Below are 26,626 nucleotides of genomic sequence, written 5' to 3'. Positions count from 1 at the left end.
TTTATCATCATGTAATTCTCTTCTTTGTCTTGTTTGATCTTTGTTGGTTTAAAGCCTATTTTGTCTGAAATTATTGCAACCCCTGCCTTTTCCATTTGCTTGGTTGATTTTTCTCCAACTCTTTATTGTGAGCCTGTGGGTGTCATTACATATGACATGGATCTCTTGAAGCTAGCATACCAAGGAGTCTTGGTTCTTTATCCAGGTTGCCACTCAGCATCTTTTAATTGGGATATTTAGCCCATTTATATTCAAGATTAGTATTGATATGTGTGGATTTGATCCTGTCATTATGATGTCAGCTTGTTATTATGCAGACTTGTTTGTGTGGTTGCTTTATAGTGTCACTGGCCTGTGTACTTTAGTGTGTTTTTGTAGAAGCCAGTAATGATTTTTTCTTTCCATATTTAGTGCTTCCTTCAGAAAGGAAAGGCAGGTCTGGTAGTAACAAATTCCCTCAGCATTTGTTTGTCTGAAATAAATCTTATTTCTTCTTTGCTTATGAAGTTTAATTTGGCTGGATATGAAATTCTGGGTTGGAATTTTTTCTTTAAGAATGTTGAATATTGGCCCCCAAACTTTTCAACTTCGTAGGATTTCTGCTAAGATGTGCACTGTTAGACTGATGTGCTTCCCTTTGTAGGTGACCTGACAGAAATTTCTGTCATTTCTGCTTTGCAGAAAGTTCAGAACCCTTGCTGGGGAGGTGGTGTGGTTGTTTGGAGAAAATAGTTTTTTTTTTCTTTTATCCTATTTGATGACCTTGAAGGTTTATTGTGATATAAGGTGGATCCAGCCAACTGGCTTCATTTTCGAAAGATTTTAGGAAGCTAAGGCTTAGGTTTCAACTCCTGGACTACATGTTCAATAACTGGGGGCTTGTATCAGTCCCTGACTTTGTTCTCTGGCTCCTCAAGGTTAGGAGTCCACTGTGTTAGTGGGGCAAGGTGCTCCTGGACCACTAGTCACTACACTCTGATTGGTGGTGTTAGTCAAAGCATTTTGTAGTGTGGTGGCAATGGGATCGGTTCTTGTTCACAAGGGCCAGCAGCAGTGGTAGTGCTGTGAAGTGCATACTTGTCTGCTGCAATAGGGTGCTAGCAGGTGCCAGGGTGCCTGTCTCTTTGCAAGCATTTGCCTCCATGGTAAAGGCAGCACAGCTTGGGGGAATGAGGGAGCCCCTGCTGGCAACTGTGCCAGTGGTTATGCTGGTGGTGATGTTAGCATGAGGGTGGGATGCTGGTGGGTGCAGATCTGTGTGTGTTCTCTGCTCATCACAGGCGGGGGTGGTCGCTCAGGATGGTGGAGGGTTTGCCTCCTTCTCTGTGCCTAATGTCACTATGTTGACAGCGTTTGTGCAGGAGTGGGATCCTGGTGAGGGCTGGGCTGGCTGGCTCTGTGCCTACCAAGGCTCTGACTGAAATGGCAGTCTAATGGGAGGAGGGTGGGTAGAGTACACTCTTGTCAGTTGCAGCTGTGGCAGAGCAGTGTGTGTGCACACAGGTGCACTGGCGAGGCAAGTAAGACAAAATTTGCCTGTGCACACACATGCAAGCAGAGCAATGTGGGAGGTTGCCTTGGGCCTGGGGGAAGCTGCAGTGTAAGGAGGGAGTGGGTGGGCTGGTGTGTGGCCATGGGACCTGCCCTGCTGGAGCTGTTGACTGTTCAGGCATGGTGCACCAGTGCGGGAGCTATGATATGGGTCACCAGGACACCCAAGGCTGCCATGCAAGCAGATGCTGCTGGGCTGGGACTCCAGGAAAAGCCAGCAGACCAAGGGGTGCTCAGGTCTGACCAGTCCCATCTTATGGGCAAGACTTCCTTGCAGAGTTCAGATCCACCAATTCTCCTAGGGCTAAAGTCTCTTATGAGAGCAAGTCGAGCCTACAGTGACGGCCATCCCTGGCCGTACTCTGCTACAAATGCTCCCACACCAAACCCTCTGGACTCGCCTTCAGCTGGTGTGCTGCCAATACCACTTCTGTAAGCAGCTCTTCCTGCCAACTCAAATGGCCCTGGTGGTTGAAGGGTCTCCTCTTGCTGAGATTTCAGAGGCCCTTTGCAAAAGTGGGTTGCTCTTTGCCAATTTACCTTAACTGTTCCCTGGGAGTTGTTGGGGGCCAGAAACGAGTTCTGGCACACTGTCGTCCCATCAATATGGCTTAAAACATTTTTAATATAAAAAACTATATTTCTAGAAATAACCAAAATTATCCATGCTGCACTACTTTTTTAATGCCTTACTGCATTCAAGTTGCAAATATTTCCTTTCTCCAAAAGCATAGGTGTAACTTAGAAACATATTTTATCTGAATGTTTAAAAGAACTTTCTATACATTTATCTAGGCCTGGTCTTTTTATTGTGGGAATACATTCATTTATTGATGGATTCTATACAACAAAGTTAAGAAAGCCAAAGAGATTTCTCTATTTATTCTGTTTTAGTACTTTATATTTTTCTAAAAAGTGACTATTTTTCTACAGTTTTAAATTACTGGCATAATGTTATACTTAATTTTTCTTATCTTTTTATTCTTTTACACATTTAGTCTTATTCCATTTTTCACTCCTACTATTATTTAATCATGTCTTCTCTCTCTCTGTCTTTTTTTTTTCAGTCTTGATAAATTTTGCCAGATCTTGGTTTTCATTTTCAAAAGTACACATCTTTGTTGATTTTTCTAAAGTATCTTCTGTTTTTTTATGTCATTAATATTAACTCATCTTTATTATTTCATAACCTAATATTTCATTATATTTGTTTTGTTTATATTTTGCTGACTTCATACGTCACACAGCTAGCTCATTTTCTTCTTCTCTGGTGTAAAATTTTAATGCTCTAAATTGCTTTGAAGTAGAAAACTTCAGTTGTGTACACAAATTTAGTATTTTTGTTATCATTAAATATTAGCATTTAAAATTTCCATTATGATTTATTTTTTTACATTTGAGCCTTTTAGGTGATTTTGTTAAATTTTCTAATAGCATATTTTGCTGGAGTTATATTTTTTCTCTTTCTCATTACTTTGTTATTGATTTATAAGTTAATTTCATCATAGTTAGAGAACACTAGGATATAAATTATCTGAATATCACTAATATCTTCTTTGTGGGCTTGTTTTGAAAAGAACGTGTGTTTGTGTTTGCTGTGGTATTATTTATATATAAAATATATTATTTATAGATAAACATATTCATATATATTTATATATGTAAAATATATTTTAACAATATAAATAACAAAGTTATCTAATAAGTGTATATATATAATTAGACAATTTTGCTATTTATATTGCTAAAATAGTATAGATTCATACTGACTTTTTGTCTGTTTCAACTATCAGAGAGATGAATTGCAATCTCATACAGTTTTAGGGGATTTATTGATTTCTCCTTGTAGCTATTTCAATTTATCTTTGTTATGAAGTATGTGTGACTTTAGAAAACGTATAACTCTTCCTAGTAAATAAAACTAATTTTCCATAAATAAAAAATTAAGTATTTCTATCAATGCCTTTTGACTTGTTACTTTCTAATATGGGTTATTATTCAGCCATAAAAAGAATGAAATTCTGTCATATGCAACAACATGGATGGAACTGGAAGACATTATGTTATGGGAAATAAGCCAGGCACAGAAGGACACATGTTCACAGTCAAATGGGAGCCAATAATTAAACAAATTAAACTCAGGGAGATAGAAAGTAGAATGATGGCTGGGAAGTGTAGCATGGTTGGTTGGGGACAAAGTGGGCATTATTAATGGGCACAAACATATAGTTAGATAGAAGAAATAAGATCTACTATTTGGTAGCATCCTTATTTTAAAATATTTTATATCATAAAATAAACTATGGAATTGGAATGTTCCTAACATAAAGAAATTATAAGTGCGTTAGGTGATGGATACCCCAATTACCCTGATTTGATCATTGTACATTGTATGCCTATACCAAAACATCACATGTTTGGTGATACACATATAACATGTTTAATTATAAATATATGAATATTTAATACCCATAATAATTAATTTAAAAAAGAATACCAGAAAAAAATTTTTTTATCTTAGTCACATTTTTTAAACATCTTCTTGGTCTTTTTTCTAATTTTTTATTTTAAAATTTTATTTACCTTAAGTGTAGATATATTTCTTATATACTTCATATTATTAAATGTTATAATTGAGTCTGATGATGATTCGTTTCCTAATTGTTGAATTTGTCTATTTTTATTGACTATGATAATTAATAAACTTAGTTTTGTTTCTGTATGTTAATTCATATCTTCTGTTTTTCTACTTTATGCCTGCCTGTCTATCTATTATCTATTTACCCATCAATCTGTTTTTTTAAATTCAGTCTTCTTGAGTTATTTGTTTTTATCAATTTTTTTCTTCTTTTCTGCTTTTTTTGTTTTTTTCTAAAAATCACTCCATTGTTACTTCTTTATTAGCCTAGGTGGTGTTTTCATGCCTTTTTTCTGTTAACACTTACATGTTAATGTGACTATTTACTTACTCACATCTTAATTTAACCAATATGTTTACTATTGAGACATTTTAAAGACTATTTAGCATTAGCAGCATTCCACAGTATCTTCATAATATTGTAATGAAATTCATAGGTTTTGGTATTAGGGTTATTCAGGCCCAGTAAAATTCTTCTACATGCTGAAAACAACTGGTGAAGTATTAGTAATATCTCTTCCTTGAATATTTTACATAATTCACCAGAATACCTATCTGGTCTTAAATTCTCTCTCTCTCTCTCTTTCTGTGTGTGTGCGTGTGTGTGTGTGTGTGTGTGTGTGTGTGTGAAGTTTTTGTTATAACAGACATAATATCTAGATTTTCTGGTTTATATCATGTCGGGTCTTGATTATTTAAATTTTTCAAGAAATTTGTTCATTTATTTGAGTTGTCAAATTCGTTCATGATATGTCTATAGAATCTGTATTAATACTCCCTCTATCATTTCTGATATTGATAATTCATGTTCTCTGGCTGTCTGGCTGGCTGTCTAATGGTTGCCCTTTTTTACTAACTTTTCAAAAATCAATTTTTGGCTGTTAATTCTCTCTATTATTTGTTTGTTTTCTATTCTACTGGCTTCTCCTTCAATATTTATTATTTTCTCTTTTCATACTCATACTTGGTTTTCTTTCTCTCAGCTTCTTAAGGTGCTACAATATGTCATAAACTTTAGGATTTTCTTTTATTTTTTAATATGAGCATCTAAAGCTATAATTTCAATCTAAGCACAGCTTAGATCTATCCAACAAATGTGATATGTTGAATTTTTATTATTTATATTTTAAAAATATCTTTAAATTTCTTTGCCTATATGATATGATTCTTTCATATTTGTGTGCCAACAGTTTTGACCCCAAACATTTAGCATTATTCTTATTGTTTACATTAATCCACATGCTTTTTACACATTTTGGTTGTTGTTGCTCATTATACCTTCTCATATTTCAGACCTAGCTTCTTTTTCTTCTTTTGTTTCTTCATTTCTTTCTTTTTCTTTTTTTTTTTGAACTCTGTCTTTTAGTTCTTCCCCTGTCTTTGAAAGTGATATCTCAAAATTTTTTAAGTCTGTATTTTGCCATCATTCCAAAAGTTTAAAGTGAATACACAGTTCTATGTTGTCAATAATTCTTTTATTGTGTTGAAAATATCAAGAGAATGAGGCATTATGAAAAGGTAATACAGAAACAAGGGTGAGGGAACGTGTAGACTTAGTGTGTAAAATATGCCTGAATATGTCGAAGTGAATAGAAAATCTACTTTGTAGCCTTTTTTATATTACAGTTTCTCAGATACTAACTAGGCTTCAGACTGGTGAATTTTGTTTTGCACTGGCCAAGGGACCAACTATTTTTACTGTCCAACCTTAAATTCTAAAGATAAAATATTGCAGGTAACACAGTGTATGCATTATATTTTTAAAGAGTTGATGACAACTGAAATCAATAACTATTTTTTACTAATAAAAAAGATGATATAACTCTTTGTCCAAAGTAGCGCTTAACAAGGATGAAATTTTAAAGCTATTTGGTACTTGTTGTAAACAAATGGTCCAGATACTTACATATTTTAGCAGTTGTATGTCCTGAGAAAACTCATTCTTAAAATTGGTGCTATATTAACAGTAGTATATGATATTGTAATGAGTTTGCTTTATCATTGGAAAATACTTAATTCTGCTCTAGAGAACAAGAAAACAAATAACATGAGTGTATCTCATAAAAAATAATTAGCAAAGATAATAAATAAGCTGGTAGATTATGAGATATAGGCAAAACTCATAGGGTATGTTGGAATAGAAGATAATGAATAAATAATTAACACATGATATATAGGCAGAATTCATAAGCTGAGCTAAATATAAATAAATAGTAAATAATTAATAGACTACAGAACATGCTAAAGATGGAAAGAATAATTTCAATGTATGCTGAAAAAACAGAAGTGCTGCACAAAGATCAAAAAAGACAGAAAGGTCATATACTGAGAATGCATCCTATAGGCTAAAAGCTACCTCATCCCTATATAAATCACCCAATGGTAATACCTAGCATAGTCCTATCATAGTCCCAGATATGTCCTGCCCAAGGAAGGTGGATAAAACCATGACTATTCATTTAACTAATTGGCAAGCTACTTACCTCTGCATCGCTCTGATAGAGAAATGGGTATCTTTGCCCCTAGTAACTTTTGTCTATGAGCGCCTTTGAACATACTTGGGCTTTTATTCTCAAAATTGTATCGTTAGAAAGGAAGAGGATGGTGGAGGAGAGAAAAAGAGACAGGACGTTTGTACGTTGTGTATCCAGAACTTGTGTTTCAGGTATTTTTTCTCACTCACAACCTATCTGAACCATGTTAACCTGCCCCACCTTCCTCCCTTGCATCTTACTTCATATCTTAAATATTTTTAATAAACTTTAATTTGTTCTATAATAAACTGACTTTCTGTTTTGTGACCTCTGGGGTAGTTTGTTAGTATGCTCAGAATCGATCATTGCAAGTAATTTCCTATATAGTAGATAATAATAAAATCATTAAAGCATATTTGCTAACACTCTTTACAATGGGTATTTAAGGCCAATTATTTAAAAATTAAGATAGCAAGATATGCTAGGATTAAGAATATCCAATTGTACTTGTAGAAAACCAATATTTATCTGTGTGACTTCTAAATAACCTTGACAAATACCAGATATTTCTAAGGATGAAAACAAAAGTAAATTCTCTATAAAGCTGTTAATTAATCTCTAAATTACTCTGGGAAACATTTCTTCTGTTACTACTTGGAAATGATTATGTGTTCTAGAGAATGGAAACTTGTGGTTCATAACACTTTAATTTCTATTTATATACTTACAGAGAGTTTGCTGCATATAAATCTATAATCCTTTCTAAAATATTGTTCTAGCCCAGTGGGTTCCACCTACTGATAGCATATCAAAAGCTACATTCCAATGATGCCTGCAATATTTCACTAACTACACTCTTGTCTGTCTTGTGTCAGTGCCCTCATTTATCATGTACTCTTTTGTCAGATCAATCTTGCTACCGAGATGCTTTAAGTAACTCTCACTTTTAATGTGTTTCATTGGATCCAAGTTTGGATTTAATAAAGTCCAAATTTCTTACTCAGGCATCCTAAAACCTTAGAGAATCAGGCCATGCCTCTTTTCCAGGCTTATATTTTCTATTATTGTAAATCCAAGCTATGGCTGGAATGCTTCAATGTTTGGTCAGCCCTTCAAATCTAACAAATCTTATGTATGAGATTTGAAACTACAAATGCATGTCTGTTATCTGTAACTACCTAGTCATTACTTAATGTTTTTTGCAATAGTCTCATCATCTACAAAATGTGAATATAATAATTATAATCATAGGCATAATTATACTCTCCTCACAGAGTTGTAAAGATTAAATTAGATAATCTATAAGGTGTTCTTTATTCTGAGAATCCCCTTCTCTTTATGTACATATCTATAGATACATATTGATAGACATATATTTTCTAAAAACTTCTTTGTGGATCAGCTACATCCACATTTTTAAAATTTCTCCTGGGGTTTTTATAATCAACTTTATTCCTATATACTAGTAATGAACAATTGGAAATAAAAAACAATGTACCATGTATAGAAACATTCAAAAACATATATCACACCAAGAGTGAGTGAACTCTGATAGAAACTATAGAAGCTGGGTGATAATGACATGTCAACATAGGCTCATCAGTTGTAACAAATGTACCACTCTGGTAGGGGATATTGATAATGGTGGAGGCTATGCATGTGTTGGGTAGGGGGTATATAGGAAATCTCTCTAATTTCTGCTAAATTCTGCTGTGAACATAAAACTGCTCTAAAAAGTAAGGTCTCTTGAAAAAATAAACATGAAACAGGTAGAAACTAATAAGTATATTTAGCATATATGCTGAAAACTAAACAAACAAACAGAATTCTGGTTTCAGCCGTGACATGTAAAAAGCTTGGAAGTCATTACTTCATTTTTTACCAAAATAGAAGAAATGAATAAATGTAAAATTAACATTTCTTGGGCCCATCAGAGAACCGAGGTTATAGGGCAAATCACCACTCTGAAATCTGGAGAGACAGGCAAATACACAGAAATACAGTTGGGATCCACTTACCTAGGGAGGATGCTGCTAGAGGCAGAATTGTTAGAAATGTTTAAATATAGACAAGTTTAAATATAGACAAGTTGGTGGAGACTGAGTGTGGACATTCTTGAGAGTGAGAAACCTCTGAAAGTCATAATCTTAGGGGAACCCCCACATTCTGGTGGGTTTTACATTCAGGAAACTCACAAAGTTCTCAAAATGCAGAGCTAAGAACAATCCCCTTCTCTTCCAGAGCCTTATGCCACCTAGCAGAAAAGGCAATTTACCCAACTCTAGCCCCTTCTAGCCTTCTTGTCTCACTTAAGGGTATGTGTGGTGGTGGAGGAGGGGAGAGTTAAAACAGACAAACAACAACAACAAACCTGTTGTGAGAAACATAGCCCAGGGACACAAGCATACTAAAGGACTGAGATTTAATCATAAGATTATAAAGCACTTTCCTTCACTACCTAATACTTACCATCGCATAAAGTATAATAAAAATGGATTATAGCTGGAAGAACTGCAAGACTCAAACTGTATATAAGGAAGAGCTCTTAGGGTCATCAAAAGACAAAAATTGATAGAATTGAACACTGATGTAGAAAAATTTACTACTACAGTTGAAGACTTTAACACTCCTCTTTCAGCAATTGATAGATCAAGGAGGTAGAAAATCAGTAAGGATAAAGTTGACCTGAAGAACTCTATCAATCAACTTGATATAATTGACATTTATAAGGTACTCCATAAAGCAATAACAGAATACACATTCTTTACTGTCTCATGTGGAAATTCACCCAGATAAATTACATTCTGAATCATGAAACACAGCTTAACAAATTTAAAATAATAGAAATCGTACAAAGTATGCTCTCAGACCACAGTGGAATTAAACTAGAAATCAGTAAATGAATGATAGTTGGAATATTTCCAAATATTTAAGGATAAAACAACATACTTTATATAAAAACGGGTCAAAAATCTCTCAAATAAATTTTAAGAATGTTGTACTAAATAAAAATTAATAGAAATTATTAAAATTTGTTAGAAGAGTGAAAGTCGTGTTTAAAGAAATATTTATGCTATTAAATACACATATGAGAAAAAGCAAAAACTCTAAATGTATAACACAGCTTCCTTCTAAGGAAACTAAAGAAAAGAATGTAGTACTAAAGGAAGTAGAAGAAACACAGAAGAAATAATTAGAACAGAAAACAATAAAATTAAAAACAGTAAATCAATAGAGAAAAACAATGAAATGCAACTAGGTTTTTGAAATGTATTAATAAATTGTTTTGAAGCTTTTTTTGAAATTAAATTGATAAAACTCTAGCCAGGCTAACCAAACAAAAGTGAGAAGACACAAATTACAAATATTAGAAATGAAAGAGTGGTCATTACTACTGATTTCATGATATTAAAAGATAATAAGGAATACTGTGAACAACTCTATCCCACATATATCATAAATATCATAACATAGATGAATCAATTTCTTCAACCACTCTACCAAAACTCCCATAAGAGAAATAGATAATCTCAACAGGACAGTAGTTATTAAATAAATTGAATCAATAATTAATAATATCATAAAATATAGAGCATGGGCCTATATATTTTTGCTGGCAAATTCTATCAAATGTATAAATAGGAAGTGATATCGATTCCCCAAATCACTTTCAGAGAATATAAGTAGAGGAATATTTCCTATCTCATTCAATGAGGTCAGCATTATCTTAATACCAAAACTAAATAAAGACAACACAATTAGAGAAAACTACACATCAATATCTTTCATGAATATATATATATGTAAATCCTCAAGAAAATATTAGTACATTGTATGTAATAATGTATAAAAAGAATTACGCCTTATGACAAACTGAGCTTTATTCCAGGTATGCAAAGCTAATTCAACATTTGAAAATTAATTAATGGACTTACCACAACAACATGGTAAAGAACCAAAATTGTATGTTCATATTATTAAGGCAGAAAAAGATTTGACTATATCCAACACCACCCACAATAAAAATTTTTGGCAAATTAATGCTAGAAAAACTATTCATCATTTTCTAAAAAGCACCTACAAAGCCTAGAAATAATATGAGACTTTGTGATGAGATACTGGATGGTTTTCCCTAAGACTGGAAACAAAGCAAGGATGTCTTCTTTCACCACTCCTAATTAATATCCTACTGGAAGTTCTAGCTAATGCAATAAGATAAGAAAGTAAAATAAAGGTATGAAGATTAGAAAGGAAGACAAAACTGCCTGTGTTTGCCAATGAATGATTATGTATATAAAAATTCCCCAAAACTGACCCCCCAAAATCCCAAAACAACCCACCTAGAACTAATATATGAGTTTATCAAAATCAAAAATAAAACATTAATATAACAAAGTCATTTTTGCCATATATACCAGCAATAGATTACTGAAATTTGAGTTTTTAAATAACATAGCACTTACAATGATGTATTTAGTTATACATCTAAAAAAGTCTATAAAAACTATAAAACTCTGATGAAACAAAATGAAGAAAATCTAAATGAAGATATTCCATGTTCATATATTGGTAAAAACAATTTGTTAATATGTCAATGCTTTCCATCTTGATCTACAGATACAACACAAACCCCACCAATAATACATCAAGTCATATTGGGGATATTGACAAAGTCATTGTAAAGTTAATACGGAAAGGAAAAAGACATAGTACAGCCAACCCAATAGTGATGTAAAATAAAAGCTGGAGAGGACTGACACTACCATATTTTAAGACTTACTATAAAGTTAAGTATCTAAGACAAGCATGGTAATGGCAAAAGATAGACACATAGATCAACGAACCAGAACAGATTCCTACACATATAGCCAGTCTATCTTTGACATATGAGCAAGGCAATTCAATGGAAAAATATAATTTTCCAAAAAATTGGACATCTGTTTACAAAAGCATGACACTAGACTTCTACCTCACATCTTTCAGAAAAATTAACTCAAACTGGAGAAACAAAATTTAAAATCCAAAACTATGAAAACATGTAGAAACAATACAGTAAAAATCTAGGTAACCTTGGATTTTTCATGGAGTTTTTAGATACAACACCAAAATCTTTATCCATGAAAGAAAAATTGATATATTAGACTTTATTAAAATTATAAACTTATGTACTACAAAAAGCACTGTTGAGAGAATTAAAAGACAAGCTGTAGACTGGAAGAAAGTCCTTGCAGAACATGTATCTGTTAAGGGACTTGATATGGTTTGGCTCTGTGTCCCTACCCAAATCTCATGTCAAATTGTAATCTCCACATGTTGGAGGAGGGGTCTAGTGAAAGGTGAATCACTTATGGGAATGGATTTCCCCCTTGCTGTTCTCCTGGTAGTGCATGAGAACCACAGCATCTGATTGTTTAAAAGTGTGCAACACTTCCCTGTTCACTCTCTTGTTCTGCCATGTCAGGAAGGTGCTTGCTTCACCTTGGCCCTTCCACCATGACTGTAATTTTCCTGAGGACTCCCCAGCCATGGAGAAGGGAATTGTGGGTTTGAAGCCCACATACAGAGTCCCCACTGGGGCACTGCCCAGTGGAGCTGTGAAAAGAGGGCCACCGTCCTCCAGACACCAGAATGGTAAATCCACTGAAAGCTTACACTGTGCACCTGGGAAAAGCCTCAGACACTCAATGCCAGTCCATGAAAGCATCTGGGAGCAGGCTGTACCCTGAAAAGCCACAGGGGTGGTGGTGTTTGCCAAGGCTATGGGAGCCCACCCTTTGCATCAGCATGCCCTGGTTGTGAGACACAGAGACAAAGGTACTTATTTGGGAGCTTTAAGATTTAATGCTGCCCTGCTGAGTTTTGGACTTGCATAGGGCATCTAGCCCCTTTGTTTTGGCCAATTTATCCCTGTTGGAATGGGAATATTTACCCAATATTCCTGTGCCTGCATTGTATATTGGAAGCAACTAACTTGTTTTTCATTTTACAGGTTCATAGGCAGAAATGACTTGCCTTGTCTCAGATCAGACTTTGCACTTGTGCTTTTGAGTAAATACTGGAATAAGTTAAGACTTTGGGGGACTGTTTGGAAGGCATGAATATGAGAAGGACAGGAGGTAAGAGAGGGGCCAGAGATGGAATGATATGGTTTGGCTCTGTGTCCTCACCCAAATCTCATGTTGAATTGTAATCCCCATGTGTCAGGGGAGGGGCTTGGTGGGAGGTGATCGAATCATGGGGGCATACTTCCTCCTTGCTGTTCTTCTGATAGTGAATGAGTTCTCATGAGATCTAGTTGCTTAAAAGTGTGTAGTGCTTCTTCTTTCACTCTTTCTCTCCTGTTCTGCCATCTGAAGAAGGTGCTTGCTTCTCCTTTACCCTTCCACTATGATTGTAAGTTTCCTGAAGCCTCCCCAGCCATACTTCCTGTACAGCCTGTGGAACTGTGAGTCAGTTAAACCTATTTTCTTTCTAAATTACCCTGTCTCAGTTATGTCTTTAAAGCAGTGTGAGAATGGACTAACACAGGACTTACATTCAAAATATATAAGAAAGAACACTTGAAGCTAACAATAAGAAAGTGAAATCTCAATTTAAAAAGTGCAAAACATCTGAATAGACATTTTACCAAAGAAGACATGCAAATGTCAAATACGGATAGCCAAGGTAATTCTGAAGAAAATGCGATGTTGTAATAATTGACCTTTTCCTGCTCTCTCTCTTTATGTTTCATAAGTGTTAACCCTAATTTGACTATTACACTTCCTTCTAACTCTACTTTGGTGTCTACTCCCCAGAGGAAAAAACCAGCATAATGTAGAAATACCATAAGAGCATACATGCTATCAAACACCAAATTTAGCAGTCCAGGTATCTCTGGAGTAGGTATAGGAAAGGTACTGTGATCAAGGACACATTTATATGGAGCCTTATTTCCATTTGTAATGTTTTGTCCTTTGAGTTTGGTGTTGTTGCTATCAGTATTTGTATTACTATGTATATTATCATGTAATGCAATGTGTTAGTCTTCCTTTATATTATGTTTCATATTTCTTTGTCTGTTTATATTTTATAAATAAACATTTTTAAAATAATTGAAAATGAGGCTTTATAAAAAAGTCTCTTGGAAAATTATCTTTTTAAGTGGAATTAGAGGAGAAGATAGTTTCTAGAGGGGACTGTGGCCATAAGATGGGTTTAATCAGTTATTTAGGTAGGTAGTTTTAAGGACAGGTAATTCAAATCTTGAATCCAAACTTTTATATACCCTTGTGCAAGTTCTTTAAATTCTCTAAGTCTTAATTTCTTCACAGAAAATAGAAATTAAAATGTTTTCTATGTGTTCTTTGTGAGATTAAATTACATAAAGCACCTAAGACACCAGTGACTATCACAATGCACAATTATAGTTAGCATTATATATTATATATATTACATATAGTTAGTAATATTATATTATTGTCATATATTCTACTGTAGTAATTTGAAAATAATTCTCTATAAAAGGTACATACCAATTTTTAAAATTATGTAAATTGGCTGGCTATGGTGGCTCATGCCTATAATCCCAGCACTTTTGGAGGCCGAGACAGGCAGATCACCTGAGGTTAGGAGTTCAAGACCAGCCTACTGGTGAAATCCCATCTCTACTAAAAATACAAAAATTAGCCAGGCATGTGGTATGTGCCTATAATCCCAGCTACTCAGGAGGCTGAGGCAGGAGAATCGCTTGAACCCAGGAGATTGAGGTTGCAGTGAGTTGAGATTGCACCACTGCACTCCAGACTAGGCAACAGAGCAAGACTCCGTCTCAAAAAAAATTTTTTTATATATATATATAATGAGTGCTTTATGTTTATGAGGTGGTTTAATTTACTAATTGCATTTAAATATGGAATTATTTGCATATTGTGTGCTTGGTTTAATTAGGATCAACAGTATATTTAGGATTGAAATGATTGCTAAATTATAAAAGAAAGAATTTCAACTTTCGTTTGTCAAAGAATCAGATTTCTAAATGTACTTTTTGTTAGAAATTATTGGAGATAGTGAATTTGACCCAGCTCAGGCACAAACTATTTATTTTGGCAAGCAGTTTTGAAATCTATGATTTGGTGCATCATTTTCAGTCACAATAGTTGAAAGCAGTTTTGTATTGGTTCAGATGCTGTGCTTTAGTGACCTTTACTTTGTCATAGTTGATTTATACCGTGCAGTAATATTGAGAATACACTTATAGAATATAGATATTATCTTTTCACTCATGTATTCTACCTGAAGAGTATATAGTATTATAAGCACTATTATCAATTCCAAACTTTTGATAGGAATTATGAGCATACTTACACAAGACCTCAGTAGAAAATAATATTGAAGCTCATGATTATCTAAATAACTTATATATATGTACTTTTAACCTCACAGACAAATACATGGATTCAATAAAGTACTTTAGAAATAGGCTTACATCTTGGGCTTTAACATTTTTCACTAAAATGAACCAATCTCTTCCCAATTTAATTCATTATTAATTCTTCGGTAGGCAACATAAATGTAATAAGCAGAAAAAATTGTGTCTATGTTAAAATAACTCTCCTAAATTGTGTTAAATGATTAGCAATACTTCATAATCAATATAAAGTAGGCATAGGATTTGTTTGGGAGATACATGTGGATGAATTTTATTATAAGAAAAAATATATCATTAGACTTTGTACAGATTTCGTCTGAAGACCTTTGCTAGGTTTCCCTTTCAATACTGTGGAAACAGTATCCCAGCAGGATACTACAAGAGATAGTCATGTGATTAATCACAGTGGACCTCATGTCCTTGGGATTGCAATACCAAAACTGACATTTTTTTATACCAAAAGTTTTGAGTCCTGACAAGCATCTGTGAAGCTTTTCTGCTTCATCTCACCCTGTCTATACTATATCTCTATCTGAAACAGGAAATGTGCCTGTTGGTTAAAAAATCAGGTTTAGAGATGTGAAAAATAGAAATTAGCATATTTTTAAAGACATACACATATGCATATATATGTATATATAGTCCAAGAATACATATATATAAATATTCAGACAAAAAAATCTTACCTGTAATAAAATGTTTATTTTAAGAAATATCTCAAAGATTAACTTTGAAAAGCGTTCATAGTGTGGATAAAAAAAGAGAAAACTATTTCACAGTTTGCTTTCTATGGCACAATGGAAAATATTGACATGAGAAGAAATAAATTTTGGAAATAGAAATACTCTAAGAAAAGAGCATATATATTACTGATAGGTTCTATTTTCTTCACAACATATTATCACTTAAAAAGCAATAAAAGTTTACACAAGAGATGGATGGGCAGTTAGATTAAACAACATTGATTCAAAGCTTGAAAAAAAAAAGTGGGGACTAAAATATACTATTTGATTAAGTACTGGCTCTTGTTACTTAGGAGTCTGCCAAAAGGTTTGAATCTTATCCAAAGTAGTCTATTATACTTTTCACCGTTTTTAAACCCTGAAAGCAAGGGAGACATAAAATACACCGGCATTGAATAAAAACTGAAAGAAGCAATTAATTTGGAACAAATGTCCACTTCATGTGATAAAATCAAAGTCCTAAAAAGAGCCTAGTGACAGCTTTTAGGTGTTATGTCTCCCCCCAAATTCTGTGCTCAGACATAAGATTATTTTTAAATCTTTGGTTGAGCATTTTAAGTTTTCATACTCACAAGACATTGTCCCTTCAAACTTTGAACATTAAATTAGCTCTTAGTATATTCACTGGATATATATCAAATTAATATCAAGATCTATATCTAAGCTCCCAAACAGTTGTTTTTACTTTTTTCAACAGAATTTCAAAAAATATATTTAGGTGGACAAAGAAAAAGGGATTATGTAAGCTTATTATTATTTCTTTCATTTAGATGGACAGTGAGATTTTGATGAGGTTAATAAATACTGCACTGAATTCTATTAGCAGTAAAGAAGGGCTTTATGTATTATATGGTAAATTATAAGGCTATGCTTTTAACAGATAACTATATATAATATTTTCATTTTCTATTAATTATATTCTACCTGGCTGCACACTCTTGTTTGGATTAATGTACTATTTTCTATTAGTTTAAAATTTACTGTAAGTGTAAATACTATTTACATTTAAAAATTATGTGCTTTTAATCACTTTACAGAGACCATTTAGGTGGCATTATAATAAAAAAAAATTACAATGTCAAGTGAAGGTAATACGTTACTAATTAAAAATAATTTATTTAAGAATATTCAGAAGATAAACATAAGACAAAAGAAGAAAACTTAAAATACCCATAACATTCTCCACAACATAACCATTCTGAACACATTGATATAAACCTTTCCAGGTGCCAGCGGGTTCTTGAGCTCAATTTATTTACATAATTTCAATATATTGCAGTGGGGGCATTTCAAATAGGAAAATTAAAGCTACAAACATTATTTGAGGTCTTTGTATATGATTTTGGTTAAATAGGTGCAGAGTCTCTGATGACATTACCAACTCTTAACACACTGAAGATGCTTAATAAATTGCAAAGCACATATATAGAAATGCTATATATGTGGAAATATATGTTGATGAATTACATTCCTTGACATGAAAAAGAGAAAAAAGGATTCATTGAAGATAGTATTTCAATTAAGGTGTTAGAGTATTTCACGTAGGTCTAACCTGAATATGAAAGAAATCCACATCAGTACTATTCATCAAATAATAACTAACTCATTGAGCACTCACTATGTCTGTATACTATTTATCTTTTGAATGAGATGATTGCCATTACCCTAATTTTATAGGAGAAAAATGTGAGATACTGAGATAATAAAAATGTTTAGGGACAAGAGAATTTAAATGATAGAGCTAGAAGTTGGCCACATACATCCAACGTAAGAGTTTATTTTCTTAACCATTCCGCATTACTGATTCATAATTGTAGATGGCGATTCTAGGTGCTGTTAATAATAACGGTAGATTCATTTCACCTCATCTCGTGAACTCTGAGAAATTCTGGACAGTCTGGAGTTATCTGCATTCAATCATTATTAAGAGGTAAAACTTTTACAACTATTACTCTTATTTAAAAAGCCACGCAATATTGAAATGTGGGTAATAATGCTAGCGGTGTTGCACATTAATCAACAGATTCCAGCTGCCAGCCAAATCTTTTGCAATGATAGACAATTAAGACAAAATGAAAGAAATGGTCAAAAATTCAATTTGCTATATTAATGTAAATTATATTCCCCTCTTTTTTTAGAAGAAGTGGGAAGTAAGAATGGTGCAGTTGTTGGGGTCAGTTAAGAAATAAAATATATTGGGCTTCCTAAAATATATATTAAAATATTGATTACACTTTTGTCATGTTATTACTTATTTCATTGTAGAACTTCCAAATATGGTAAAGATAAAAAAGTTGTATATGAATAATCAGCTTCAAAAATAAAATGAGTGTAATTCACTGAACAGGTGCTTTGTGGATGACAAAAAATGAAGTCAAATTGAAGTTTGCAAAATACTAGAGGAACTTTATATGTTTGAACTCCAATACAATGATTCTCAACTACAGAGTAGCTTTAAAAATATTGGCCGGACACGGTGGCTCAAGCCTGTAATCCCAGCACTTTGGGAGGCCGAGGTGGGCGGATCACGAGGTCAGGAGTTCAAGGCCAGCCTGGCCAACATGGTGAAACCCCATCTCTACTAAAAATACAAAAAATTAACTGGACATCCTGTAACCCCAGCTACTCAGGAGGCTGAGGCAGGAGAATCGCTTGAACCCGAGAGGCAGAGGTTGCAGTGAGCAAAGATCTCACCACTGCACTCCAGCCCCGGCAACAGAGTGAGACTGCGTTTCAAAAAAAAAAAATTATATATATAATATACGTATCTCCACACACACACATATATATGTATGTTTATATATATACCATTAACAAGATACCACCACAAACCAGTTAAATTATAGACTTTCGTTAGCAATTTATTCCTAGTGTTCCATTATTGGAACGCTGAGCATATGGGAATTATTTATATCCTACTGCTCAAGGTCATCGCCAAGGCCTGATTGCAAACATTCAAAAAATTGCAACCTCAGGCATAAATTGGTTAATAGGACCCTAGCAGTGATAGTCTTTTACACCACAAAGTATAAAAGCTTGCTCTACTACATGATTCCAATAGGCTTGCATCCATGAGAAACTCTCCCCCTGTGAAAGAGTGTCATGAAGGATTCAGGTCTCTTGCATCCATTTATTTCTCTTCTTTGTTACCATCACCCAATATACCAATGTCATAAACTAACAGTCCCTTAATCTCTACTGAGAGAAGCATTTCTATGCTCTTAGTATAAAAATGAAAATTTATTAAACAATTTCTCTGAAAATATTCAGAAAAAAATATTACCCACAAGCTACTATAATGGTTTCTAAATGATGATTTATAGTGAATTTTAAAATAAAGTTTTCCTATACCCTAGGAAATTCTGTTTTCTCATTCAGATGATTCTTATGTGCAACTAGTTTGCATTTTTAGAAGTTTTAAATCAATAGAACTCCATTTTTCCTAATAAACTCATATATGTTATGTCAGTTAATAAATATAGGATGGAGTACATGGCTTTGCAAAGCAGTGGAGGAAGAGACAGAAGGCCCAGAGTTATTTGTTTTACCTTTTATGTGCAATTTGGAAGGCAGAGAAGTAACATGTGGCCCTGAGGGATGAAAAATATAGCCCAGCTTCATGGTTTCCAAATTAACATACCAAGAAATCCAGCTGTACGTTTTTGCATCGCTTTGGATTCTATGAATTGCATTCATTTTTTTATAGTAGTCATCTTATTTTTTTTCTGGAGTTACGTCTTTCTGATTCTCACAACTGAAGAGCCACTACTAGAACATCGGAAAAGTACTTATATTTTAAGAACTTTTATTACTTAACCTATCAGCATGCTTTGCTAGTTTCTGTTTTTCCCAGGTCCTTAACGCCAAGTTCTCTGATGCCCCTAACAGCTTACTCAAACCCATCTCAGTGCATCAGTCAGGACTCACAGAAATAGGACAAATCAGATTGGCATTCTTTTACCCTCCCCATCACATGCATTGCATTCATTCTCTCCATGTCCCTATTAACCATAGCTATTAAGAACACACTCTATTATAACTAAAATCCCAGATGCAGCTGATGGCTTGCTGTGTTAGGACTGCCTCTTGGCTTGTTCACAGCTTGTTTTTATCATTAGGTAATGTTTCTCAGAGCTAGTTGGCGCTGTGACTGTTTATTCATCTGAACTTGGCTGTGCTTTTGGTTTCCTCAACTCATTTTTGGCCAACAGGCCCTACTCCTCAGCAAGGAGCAGAGACCGGTGTCTCACAACACCACAGATGTGAAATGACTGGAAAACAACACCCTGAGTTGCTGCCACGAGGAATGATATTTAAGTCAAGACACTCCCCAATGAGGGAAGAGACTTTCAGCTGGTATTCTAAATAAAAAGGTATTCTGCCTCTGTAGTGTGAATTTAAAATAACCACCCTAACACCACAGTTATTACAAAGTTATGACCAAAGCAAGGGAGAACATTATAACAATTATTACTCAGGTAGTAGAGAGAGACATAGAACTGAAGCACCATTCCCATCATCGATAAAGCCACTCTTTTGCTGAGTTTATAAAAGGAAAGAAAGCCAAAGCTTCCATAGAAATTAAATGAAGACGACTCAGACCTGAAAGACTATCTTTAAAAAAAAATTTAAAAAGAACATAAAATTTTGAGTCTACAAATAAGGCTCTGAAGTTAGAAACTAGTATTCTTGGAGCATGTTGGAAAATTACTTGAAAGGTCTGAATAAGAAATTCTACACTAATACTGCACGATATCACTTGCGCAGTGACATTGTGTAGAATCTAAAATAGACAAATTCACAGAAGCACGGAGAGGAATGGTGGTTGCCAGAGTTTGGGGTGAGGGGTGGAGAATGGGAAGATGTTGGTCAAAGGGTATAAAGTTTCAGTTATCCAGATGAATAAGTTTTGGAGATAAAATGCACAGCATGGTGACTAAAGTTAACAATACAGTGTTATGCACTTGAAATTTGCTAGGAGAGTACATTGTAAGTGGTCTCACACCTCTACACACACACACACCCCTCCCCATCACACACATAAGTAACTAAATGAGGTGATGGAATTGTTAATTAGCTTGATTATATTGATCATTTCACCGAGAATACATATATACATATATCAAACATCAAGTTGTGCACTTTAAAACTATAATTTCCATTAGTCAATTATACACCAATACAACTGAAAAAAAGGAAAAAAGGAAATCTAGAAAAAAAAACAGTTATTTTGATCTCCCTGGAATTAGCTCTTCTTGAAGAGGAAATAGAAACTGACTGGTAGCCCCTTCTTTACCCTTTGTGGCTCTTAAAGTGTAATTATGTAAAATGTATAATTATAGGATAGGTTTCATTTAATCCCACAAAAAGCCTTTGTTATTTTCAGTTAAGTCCTGCGTAAAAACAAAACAAACAAGAACCAAAAGACAACAACAAATAAAGACATGGCTAGTCTTGCTACAGCTAAGAACCTAGAAAGGGCGCCTCGTCTCTGTCCTTACATTACAATTTTAGTAGTCAGGCTAGAAAAAGTAAATCTGGAAGTAGATCCAGTCCATAAAAGTGCTTGATTTTGTCTGAGATCTTCACTTGACCTACAAATTATCTATATCTATATCTATATCTATATCTATATCTATATCTATATCTATCTATATATGTATGTATGTATTTTGCCCAAGCCACGTAAAAGACAAGAAGTAAATTATGCTCAGAAAGAGACCAATCTGGTGATAATTTCTAACCCCACGTATATATCAAGGCAATCTAATAGTCAAAATTGTGGAAATACATGAGCACTAATTTTTTATTTCTGAAAGATCCCTAAATGGAATTAATTTGACTGCTGCAAATGGAACACTCTAAGAATCCATGGAGTGACTATTGTGCAAGAGCCCCTGAGGACTGGCTGCTGTGAAGTTTGACACAGTTCTAATTTGGTTTCCTTTCAAAGGAGGTATTCCAATCTTTTCTTTGAATAATTGAGCAAAGCAATTATGCCGTCTCTAGGAAAGCATTAATGTGCCCATGGAGGACACTACAACATATTTCTTCATCATTTCATAATTTATTGATTTTAGAAAACAGTTAATTTCTCTTTAATTGACCCATATTCTTCAGTACATGAAAACAGCCCAGTTAACCACTTCTTAAGTACACATTTAAAGAAGCAGTTTGCCATACCTAGTTGTACATCAGTGATTTTACCATTTTTCTTACTTATTCTGATGCATTATTGTAAACATTGCCAGTTTATAGTTTAAATATTGGTTTAAACTCTACTATTTATTTCCACTAGCTCATAGTTCATAATGTATTTGGGATTATTTATAACAAGATTGCGCAATTGCTAACTGGGAGTGTGAAAGCTTCATCCTTATCTCAGAAGGTTGTAAAATGTCAATGGTAAATAAATTGGAAAAGGGGAATATCCATCAAATGAGCAGAGTTTGAGAGCTTGATATTCTAAACAGTGAATGCAAATAATAAAGGTAAATCTTAGGAAAAACAACACCGATATTCAAAGCCAAAATAAAATAAGGCATTAACACTTGAAATCATGAGTAAAAACCCAGGGTAGACGAAATTTAAAAATTTTTGGAGTAGAAAGGCTGCTGGTTAGTGTCAAGAGTCAAGTGGGATATTATTCTTTGCCCATCCACCATAGCAACTTTATTCCATTCATTCCATCTTGATAGCTTTCTTACAGCTCTTTTTTTTTAAATGTACTTTTTTCTTACTTTACTATTTTTAGACGTACTAAAAATATTGACAAAGGAGAGAAAAAAATCATCAATAATTCAATTTTTTTCAGATAAAATTTCTGGAAACATTTTAGCAGATACACTTCTAGTAGTATTTTGTTCATTTTATATCTCTTCTTACTGTTGTGATACACAAGTAATATACAATAATCACAAAAAATAGAAGATAGAAATAATAAAAATCAAAGCTAATGAAACAATCTCTAAGCCCCAAATCAGTGTTAGCATACTAGTGCATATTTTTCCATAACAAAACGATCGGTGAATGAGAATGAACACTCAAGTTATTTGAACCTCAATGAGCAGTGTGAGAAAGATAGACTGATCTTTATGTTGACCAATTTAGGTTGCACCATTGTTGTCCCATATACGGAATATATGACTGCAGCAATCTCGTGGGATTTTGATCAAGTCTAAAATATTAGGCTGCAGCTCTGCAGAAGAATAGCCTTTACCTTTCAATGGAATGGATGGTTTTATTGTCAACCATCCTGAGATAATTTTGGCACTACCCATACTTCCCCAAAGTGAGTGAGGGAGAGGACTCAGGAGAGAGAAGTTAGATTTTAAATAGATAAATTTTTCTTCTTGCTGAAGGAATTTATGAATATCAGATATGTATTGCTTTAGAAGTCTCTAATATAAGGATTATAAAAAGCATTAAGAATTTTAATTTATATCTTTAAACTACTCAAAATATTTTATGCAAAATCTAGACCTAAGAAAGAATGGTTAAAAATAGCTTATTTGACACTCTCTTCCTTTCTCTCCCTGCACTGCCCAAGGTGTCAGTCATATTATGATCATTACATTGTAAGATCCATAATACTCATACTATGTTTTGTAGCCATAATTCTTGGAGATAAAGATGAAAATACAAAGAAATAACTCTAAGAAAAGGGATATCTAAATCTATATATAGAAATATATATATACACATACACACATATGTAGTTATTAATAAGAAAATAGTATGCAAATACACACTAAAAACTGTTTTTAATTTACTAAAATATCTTATGTTTTATAAAATACATGTTTATTTGGATTGAAATATGATAGCAAATGATATGATTAAAATGTAATTACGTTAAAGATGTATTTACCAAATAAAAAATACAAATAAGATTCAGTTTCATTAATTTTTTCAAAATTTCAGAATATTGATAATTTCCAAATCATACTAATATTTCAGAGCATTTAAAGCATGGTACACTTCACAATTGATTTTGTGAATCTAGTAAAATGACTCTAATACAGTTTTTCTGATAAAGAATTCTGTTAAGATGCTATAGACTGAATGTTTGTGTCCTCCCAAAATTCATATGGTGAAATCCTAATCCCCAATGTAATGATATTAAGAAGTAGAGGCCTTTGAAGGCAATTAGGTCATAAGGGTGGAGCCCTCATGACGGGATTAATGCCCTTATAAAAGAGAAAGGGACATGAGTCTTTCTATCTCTGCCTCATGAGAATGCAATGAGAAAAGATAGTTGTCTGTAAACAGGAAGAGTGCTCACACCTGCTGCAGAATCTACTAGTGCCTTAATCTTGGACTTCCCAGCGTCCAGAACAGTGAAGAATAAATGATTGCTGCTTAAGCCACCCTGTATATGGTAATTTGTTACAGCAGCCCAAATTGACTAACATATAGATTTTTTAAAAATTTACCAGCAGATGCATGAATGCAAGCACATAAAATATAAAACATGCAAATTAAATAACATAACAAAATATTAATCTGCAAAATGAAGTAAAGTATATTCCTATGCTTTGTTGTTTTAATAATAGGGACTATTTTCATGTACTTTATATCACATTAGTAGTAGAAAACCAACATCTCAATAGATGTAGAAAAATTTTAGTGAATGCAATTTGACATTATTCTTAATCAAAACCAACTAATAATCTAAAAGTATTTTTAATTGTAATAATGAAATATTTTCAAAATGCATCAAAGAAGTACTCACAATTTGTAAAATGCTCCTGGCATACAACAGGGCCCTGAAAAAGACTAAGTGCTATAAAAGACATTTTATATATTTAGCATCATACAATTTAGGAGATTATTTTATTTAGGAGCTTGCAATAGGAAAAACATTCATTAAGAAGGAATGCCTTAAAGAAAAGAAAGAGACCTGAGATTAAATAGACACAGGTAGACCAATGAGTCATGTGTAAGACTTATGGGATTTGCAACAAAGGTTAGAGATGGTTCTTTTATCTGAGACATTCTGGAAAGGTGGAGGCAGATCTTATCTTAGAATACACAAGAACAGCGTGGTCCTTGTGATGACAGTTTCCTAGAACACAAAAGAGTGGAGAAATTTCTTAATCATTGATACTTTCTGGAAGCACAGGGCTCAGATGAAGTTCAACATTGTCAGTGTCTTACCTGGAACATTACATGACTATGCGACTAAAGTTATCTACCATGAGCTTGGCATTATAAGATCCATCAGATCATGTAACCAGATAGCCACAGTGACCACTGAAAATGCAAATGGTATATTTTGAATTGGGTCTAATAAGCTCCAAACTCACAAGTAAGTTGTATATTTGGGTGGCTCAAATTCTCATGTTACTTAGTTCTATTGTATCTACGCTTCTTCCTCAAGTCAAATTGTGACCTTATGAAGACATTCATATGATCAACTTGCAAAAAAGGAAAAAAAATCAGGACTGGTTAAAATATAAGTGTACTATATTGTTCTAATTATTGACTAATACATACAATTTTTAAAAAATTTATTGGCAGATGCATGAATGCAAGCACATAGATACATTTATCTGTCTAAATAATATACTTTAATATATTAAAGTATGTTATTTATATATTATATAATACTATATATTCTATATTCTATTATATATTATTTCTGTCATTACAGATCTCCTCAGTGCTTGTATTAATGACAATTATAAGGGAAGAGTCTTCCAGTTGCAAGACTTGATTATCACATGGAGAAAAGCGGCTTGAAGTATGAGTATACACAGGCTCCTCAGCAGGAGGGAGTGGCTTTTGCTGATTGATCAAGGTTCTAGAAGGTAAAATATTTGAAAACCAGGGACAAGAAGCTCTCAAGAAAATGTATATGGACACATCTATGAGAAAAGCCAGAGAGCATGTGACTATTAATGAGTCTATAACACGGAAGAAATTCTAAAAATATTTTAGATTACTAGAATGACTCATCTTATGGATATAAGTCTATTTCTGCTCAGTCATCTATTTCTGTTCAGTGCTGATTCAGTGAACAGAGCAACCCTGGAAACAAAGGCAGAAAACGTATATGAACCCACCACGATTAGTTCTCTTTAAACTCAGATCCCTGATGAGTTAATCACACCTCCGAATGACCAACTTTGTGCCCTAGAGACTAATGCTGAACAATTTATATAGCATCATTCCTAAATACACAATCATTTCTTTGGTGGCAATTAAATCATATTGGACCATTTCTTAGAGGGAACAGGTGATATTTGAATTACCTCTTACCATGGATATGGGCTTGTCTTTCCTGTCCACAGTGCAACTGCTAGCATCACTAGCAGCCCAAATAATCATGAATTTACATCATAGCTGGTCTATTAAAATGATATTCCACACAATATTCCTGCAAAGGATTATACACATTTATAAAAAATAAGGAGCCATAATGGGTGTACAGCCATGGGATACACCAGTCTTATCATACAACCTATTAATCAGAAGTAGTTGACCAATGGTACGGTTTGTTAAAGGCTCAGACAGTGCATCAGATTAGGGATTATACTCTCCAGATTAGAGCACTGCTTTTCAGGATGCAGTATATGCATTGGACTATCAGCTGATATATGGTATTTTGTGCTCTATAGATTGAATGTGTGGACCAAGAGGTGGAAGTAGGATTGGCTCTATTACTTTTACTTCTGGTGAACAAAATATACAATTTGTTTTCAATTACCTTTCAATTACCTAATTTCAATTACCTTAGGCTCTGCTTGTTTACAAGTGGTGGTTTTCAGCAGAAATAACTCAGCTAAAATACATAGTAAGGGCTCCA

The 26,626-nt window shown here is 33.6% G+C and overlaps 1 long non-coding RNA gene across 1 annotated transcript; it reads left to right on the top strand.

Annotated features, from left to right (window-relative positions):
* The first annotated feature begins 12,166 nt into the window (after positions 1 to 12,166).
* On the top strand, positions 12,167 to 26,013 carry LOC117979726 (uncharacterized). Its single transcript, XR_008625024.2, has 4 exons — positions 12,167 to 13,329; positions 17,634 to 17,746; positions 20,028 to 20,189; positions 25,472 to 26,013. It is a non-coding gene; the product is annotated as an uncharacterized LOC117979726 (long non-coding RNA).
* Positions 26,014 to 26,626: the final 613 nt, after the last annotated feature.

This window comes from Pan paniscus, chromosome 2 (assembly GCF_029289425.2).
Source record: "Pan paniscus chromosome 2, NHGRI_mPanPan1-v2.0_pri, whole genome shotgun sequence".
Classification (NCBI taxonomy): domain Eukaryota; kingdom Metazoa; phylum Chordata; class Mammalia; order Primates; family Hominidae; genus Pan; species Pan paniscus.
The sequence above is the reverse complement of the archived record's forward strand: the minus strand, read 5'-3'. Positions and strand labels throughout refer to the sequence as shown.